The 7057-nt window shown below is 38.2% G+C and overlaps 1 pseudogene; it reads left to right on the top strand.

The window, feature by feature from the left end:
- The first annotated feature begins 6086 nt into the window (after positions 1–6086).
- Positions 6087–6726, top strand: LOC144216719 (GTP-binding nuclear protein Ran-like; annotated as a pseudogene).
- The last annotated feature ends 331 nt before the right edge of the window (positions 6727–7057 follow it).

Below are 7057 nucleotides of genomic sequence, written 5' to 3'. Positions count from 1 at the left end.
GGTTCCCTATGGTGCCAGTGCTTTGTGTTAGTCTGTTGAATGAGGGGGTGCGGGAAACTCCCCCCACCTTCCAGGCAGCAAACAAGAAAGCCCTGGTGACATTTGCCAAAGCTCATGAAAATAGCTATTAGGAAGGCAAACTGTGCTTAGAAAAATATTAATTGGACTTTAAGCTCATTAGGAATTAAAAACAGCAACAAAAATGTTCACCTTTAGCATAAAGGAAAAAAAAAATCCTTGAGAGCCACATAGCCTCCCCTAAAATGCGTAGCTACTGACCCTCTGTAAATGCCCAGAGGCTTTTCTTTGCCTGGCTACCGAGGTTCAGGACAACACAGCAGACGCAAGTGACTTCAGGATACCTTTCATGCTTGGCAGGCGTCCCCATTTTATTTATGATATCAAAGCTGCAACGCTGTGTTCTCTTCTGCGGAAGACATAAAAGAGATTCAGAAGTCATCCAAATCATCTTGTAATTAATGTTACCACGCACGCCCAGGACATTAAAATGTTAACAGTGTTAGAATCGTGTGCTTTGGAATACCGAGTGAGGGCTTTATTAGAGAGAAATGCTCAGCAGATGTCATCCACCCTAATTGAGGACATCAGGGTGCCTGCTGCTCGTTCTTATCAGTGGTGCAGAGTTGTTTTTTTTTAATTTATTCATTTTCTTTACTGCTAGAATCTGCTCTCATTATTAGACTATCTTGTCACTCATTTGCATTTCAAGTGCTGGGACGGGGCGGGGGAGGGGGGGTAGCAGCTATCTGCCTTAGAAGAACACTTCAAGGGTTACTCTATCAAATAGCAGCACAGTAGCACAGTGAATCTGACATCTGGGTTATCTTATTCCCAGATGCTCTGTGGTGTCATTAGCAGGATTAATCTTAGCTTTAATTTCATAATGATTCTTATTCTAATATATGTGAATGAACACAAAGTCTCTTGACTCATTATCACCAATTTACCCAAGATATGTAATCAGGCTCTTACATTCACCAACATTTATTTTTGCTAATACATCTAAAATTGTAGATTAAGCAAATACAGTTAGTTCCAGCTGAGTGAATGCCTACCGAGGTAGCAATGTAGTATTTATGTTTTAATTAAAGGACATTAATGGTGTTGTTTTTAAATATGTACTGACCAAAAATGTGTTCATGGGGAATGGTAAAGTCGTTGTTCCAGCAGCGTCCAGCTGTAAAATTAGTCACAGCAGCATTACATTAGCAGCCATTACCCACCTCTTCTGCAAATTATTGAAATTCCTTCTGTTAATTATGTTTTTAACCTTTATAAATAAGATGGAAGTACGTAGCCTCGATTCCAAACAACTCTGCTCCCCTAAGGAAACAGAGCGGCGGGTCCTTACTGGCGACTATAATTATAATAAGCTTCGTTGTTTTCGTTCCCATTCAAGGTGACCATGCCACATCAAATATTGTCACTTGCAGCTCATGACTCAGAGTAGCCAAAAGGCCATTTCCCATCTCATTTGACACTAAGTTTCGTAATAGCCTTAAAGGGGGCGGGGGGTGGGGGGAGAAGAGATGGGGATGCTCTAGCAAATTCCAAATCTCTCTTCACTTACTTCAACACTGGACTAACTTTTTTCATTTACCAGCTGTTGTCGCCCAGCAGCATGTAGTGCTTTATTATTGATGGATAAAATGTTCAAACATTTAAAGAAATGAAAGTCAGCTTTGCATTTTTAATTAATTAATTAAAAGTACTGTAAATGCCAGCTTGCTAATTGCTTTGCACCTGCAAGCCAACACAGGTTTTGTGCACTCTTTCTTTGAATATTAAATTTTTTCTCGCATGTCTTTATAATGCTTGGGAAGTCTCTCCAGCAAACATATTAGTAAAGAGTAAATATTGAATCTTAGACAAAACTCATGGCTTCATCTTTCACTGTACCCAGAATAGGATTTAAAGGAGGATTTAGATTTCCAAGGCTTCTAATTAAGTAGTGATAATCAGGCTTTCTGCTGAGGGTCACTTCCTGGGAGTAATTTGAGTTATTAAAATGCATGTTTTTGTTTGTTCTGCTTTGTGAGCTAAAACTGATCCCTTTTAATATAGCAGCAAATATGCAAATTGGTGTTTCATTATATTGTGCAATTTATGGCAATCTTCTCTAATTTACTAAAAGGTCAGGAGCCTGACCTTGTCATTCAAAATTTTTTTCCCTGGTAAAGCTAAACTAATTATGTGGATTATTTTTTTTTAATGAAACTCTGAAAGTGTGCAGCATGGTAAAGAATGTGACAAATTTAACTTTCATTTAGCTCTTATATTCATCAAGATGGCCTTCAGTTTTGTGTCGATCCCAGTAACAGAGTAGGTGATCTCAATTGTGATTTAGGAATCAGTTTGTTTTAAAATACTGCCTAGGAAAGAGAACTTAACGATTCTTGTGCCTCAGAAAAATGTGGCAACTTGAATATCATAGCTTTACTGAAATAATTACTGTGTACATGTTTTAAATTGTCATTGGCCAGAAAATATTAAAAAGAACTATCATGAGCTCAACAGCAAGCTTTTTGTTCAAAAGACTTACCAAATCTTTATTTTGTTCTTTACTGACACTAAATATGCTTTAACTTTTTCATTGCCTTACAGGGTTTTCCCTTTGACCAGGAGAATTTTTATCTCCAATATTTTTAAATCCTTAGGAGTACAAGTTGGTACCATTGACCTGTTTACTTTTAAATGATAGTGGTTTGCACACATTAGCCTGAATAAGAGTCACTTGGATTTCTTGCTCAAATCTAGATTCTAAGGTCCCATCTCTTCAAAATTCTGATTCAGTAGGTCTTAGATTGGCTTCTAGTAATCTGCATTTTATTCAGGTGGTCTGTTGTCTATACAGGTGACCCTTGGACAGCAGGGGTTTGAAATGTGTGTATATTTGTTTTATTTATTTATTTTATAAATACAAGATAGTACTGTAAGTGTATTTTATCCTCCTTATAATTTTCTGTTTTTTCCTTTTCCTTTTTTTTCAAAGAGAGAGGAGTGTGCAAGTGAGCGAGGGGCAGGGGGAGAGAGAGAGAGAGAGAGAGAGAGAGAGAAGCAGGGCTAACCTGAAGCAGAGCTCACGCTCACCTGAAATGGGGCTCGAGCTCACCTGATGTGAGACTTGTACTCACAAATTATGAGATCATGACCTGAGCTGAAGTCAGATGCTTAAAGACTGAGCCACCCAGGCACACCCCCTCCTTACAGTTTTCTTAACAACCTTTTCTTCTCTGTAACTTGTTTTATTGTAAGAATACCATATATAATACATAGAATGTACAAAATATGTGTTAATTGATTATGTTACTGGTAAGGCTTTACGAGTATGCTATTAGTAGTTAAATTTGGGGGGAGTCAAATGTTATATATGGATTTTTGACTGTGCAGAGTGTTGGCACCTCTAACTCCCAAATTATTTAATGATCAACCTTACTTTGTAAAGAATTCAGAGCAGTTTGTCCTCCATCCGATATGCTCATTTGCTTAATTACTCATTCATCACATATATAAGGTGATTTTTTGAATAAAGGAATAAACAAACATGTATTGTGTACCATGCATGATCATTGTCCTTAAGGAGCTAGCCAGAAAAACACATGTATAAATGGTTATAAGGCAACATTAATGAAACTATAAGCGAAGTTATAAAAAAAATCTTTGGGAGCACAAAGGAGGTAAAAATTCATTATAATTGGGGATATTTAACAAAGAAGATTACACTTAGACTAGGAAGAATGAGAGTTTTCCTCTAGGTGGTGAAGGTGGGAGAAAGACAATACTGACTAGGGAAGAGCTTGAACAAAGGTCCAGAGATGGAACATGCATGGTGTGTTCAGGGGAGGGTGAGCAACCTGATATGACCACAGTCCTTGTTGTGTCTTGAATTAGTAGTGAGAGTGAAGATTTCCTGAGATCAGATTTTGCGGGACCTGGAATATTTCAATGCTGAACAGTTGGGGTTTGTTGGGTGGGCAGTGGGATACCAGTGTCAATTTTAAAGTGAGGGACTGACCTGATTAATTGTGTGCAGCAACAATTTGGACAGAAACAATTAAAGGCAGGAAGAAGTGTTAAGAGGCTACTCATAGTCCATGGAAAGATACTAAAGTCCTGACAAAGCTAATGGAAATGGAGATGGTGGACTGGATTCAAGGGACAAACATAACTTGGCAATAAGTTGGATTTGAGGTGTGGTTAAATTTGAGGGAGGAGTGAAGGAAAGGGAAGTTGGTGTCCAAGTTTCCAGTTGAGTAACTGTGTAGATAGTGACACCATTGACCAGGACAGGAAATGTAGGAAGAGAAACATTTTTGGTGGAAATAAAGCTTTTGACTTAGAAGCTTGCTTAGAAAGTGTGTTTGAAGACTGGTAATGCTGGCAGCTCTAGGAAGCTCGTAAGAAAGGCAGAATCTCAGACTTCTATCCCAGATCTACTGAATCAGAATTGGCACTCTTGTGCCATCCCCAGGTGGTGATTCATATGCCCATGAAAATCTGAGAAGCTCTGGTAAAAGAACATACAAAGTCTGTTGTTGGGACACTATATGCTAAAGGACTCCATACCAAAAAGGGCTTTGTGGTTATATAAGTTTGGGGAAAGCTCTATGTGATAACTGGTATGATAACTATTCTTGGAGATTCAAAAACTGTAAGTTATATGTTCTTCTGAAACCAGTATTACCTTATATGTTAACTAGAATTTAAATAATAACTTGAAAAAAAGAATAAATGAAGTCCAAAGTTAATGGAAGGAATAACAAAGATCAGAGCAGAAATAAATGAAATAGAGACTACCAAGACAACAGAAAATATCAATGAACCTAAAAGCTTGTTCTTTTAAGAGATAAACAGAATTGACAAACCCTTAGCTAGACTCACCAAGAAAAAGAAGAAATAAGATTAGAAATGAAAGAGAAAATGCTACAGTTGATACCACAGAAATACAAAGGGTCACCAAAGACTGCTATAAACATTTGTATGCCAGCAAATGGACAACCTAGAAGAAATGAATAATTCCTAGAAACATGTAACTTTCCAAGTCTGAATCATGAAGAGACATAAAATCGGAATGGTCAATTAATAGTAAGGAGATTGAATCAGTAGTTTAAGAACTCTACAAACAAAATTCCAAGACCAGACAGCTTCACTAGTGAATTCCATTAAACATTCAAAGATGAATTAATCCCAATCTTCTCAAACTCGTCTAAAAAAAGAGAAGAGGAAGGAACACTTTCAAACTCATTTTCTGAGACCAGCATTTCCTGATACCCAAAACAGACAAAGACACAAGAAAAGAAAATTACAGGCCATTATCCCTGATGAACATTGATGCAGAAAATCCTCAACAAAATAATAGCAAACCAAATTCAACAATACATTAAAAGGATCAAACACCATGATAAAGTAGGATATACTCTAGGGATTCAAAAGTGTTTCAATATCTGCAAATCAATCAATATGCTACACCACATTAACAAAATGAAGATAAGAATCATATAACCAATAGATGCAGAAAAGGCATTTGACAAATATCAATTTATGATAAAAACTCTCACCAAAGCAGGTATTGAGGAGATGTACCTCAACATAATAAAGGCCATCAATGACAAGCCCACAGCTAACATCGTACTCAATGGAGAAAAGCTGCAAGCTTTTCCTTGAAAATCAGAATCAGGGCAAGGATGCCCACTTTTGCCACTTTTATTTATATGGTATTGGAAGTCCTAGCCAGAGAAGTTAGGCAGGAAAAAGAAATAAAAGACATCCAAACTGGAAGGGAAGAAGTAAAACTCAACATTTGCAGATAACATGATGCTTTATATAGAAAACCCTAACGACTCCACCCCAAAACTGTAAAAACTAATAAATGAATTTGGTAAAGTTTCAGGACACAAAAGCAGTAGAAACAAATTAGTTGCATTTCTATCTACTAATAATGAACCATCAGAAAGAAGAATTAAGGAAACAATCCCAGGTATGACTGCATCAAAGAGAATGAAATACTGTTTAGCCAGATGGGCTGGAGACACTTCTGGGAGCAACAGTGTGATGGCTGCCCAAGGATGGCTGGAATTGAACCCCAATTCCAGTTCAAACTTGTATTGGTTGGCGATGGTGGTTCTGGAAAAACTATGTTCATGAAATGTCATCTGACTGGTGAATTTGAGAAATATGCAGCCACATTGGATGTTAAGGTCTATCCCTTTGTTGTCCATGCTGACAGAGGGCCTATTAAGTTCAATGTATGGAATACAGCTAGCTGGTCAGGGAAAATTTTGTGGGCTGAGAGATGGCTATTATATTCAAGCCCAGTACACCATTATAACATTTGATGTAAATTACTTAGGAGAACGTGCCTGACTGGCATAGACATCTAGTACAAGCATGTGAAAACATCCCCATTGTGCTGTGTGGCAATAAAATGGACATCAGGACAAGAAAGTGAAGGCAAAGTCTATGGTCTTCCACCGAAAGACCAACCTTCAGCACTGTGACATTTCTGCCAAAAGTAACTACAGCTTTTAACAGCCCTTCCTGTGGCTTGTTAGAAAACTCATTGGAGCCTCTATCTTGGAGTTTGTTACCATGCCTGCCCCTGCCCCACCAGAGGTTGTCATGGATCCAACTTTGGCAGCACAGTGTGAGTGTGATCTAGAGGTTGTTCAGACAACTGCTCTCCTGGGTGAAGATGACGACCTTTGAGAAAGTGCAGCTGGAGCCCAGAGTCAGACGTCTGGTTTCATAGGCAAGTGTCCTGTGACGTCAGTGGTGCAGCGTGTTTGCAACTTTATTGTCTAGCTGAGTGGAACATGTGCTTCATCTCTGGGATACTGATGGAGAAGAATGGGCTTCAGAGTGAATGTGGCATTGTATACTCTCAGTTTTTGGACCTGCACATTTAGCTGTTTTGGAACACAGTTGTTTCCTTCCTGAGTTTCAAATATAAGACTGCGGTAGTCACATCACAATATCTGGTGGTGAAATCTCATTTGTCACTGTCCTTCCCATTTGTCACTGTCCTTCCCATCCCTTT

Source organism: Crocuta crocuta, unplaced genomic scaffold (assembly GCF_008692635.1).
Source record: "Crocuta crocuta isolate KB4526 unplaced genomic scaffold, BGI_CrCroc_1.0 scaffold48, whole genome shotgun sequence".
NCBI classification, from domain to species: Eukaryota; Metazoa; Chordata; class Mammalia; order Carnivora; family Hyaenidae; genus Crocuta; species Crocuta crocuta.
Note: the sequence above shows the minus strand (reverse complement) of the source record. Positions and strands in the feature narration are given on the sequence as shown.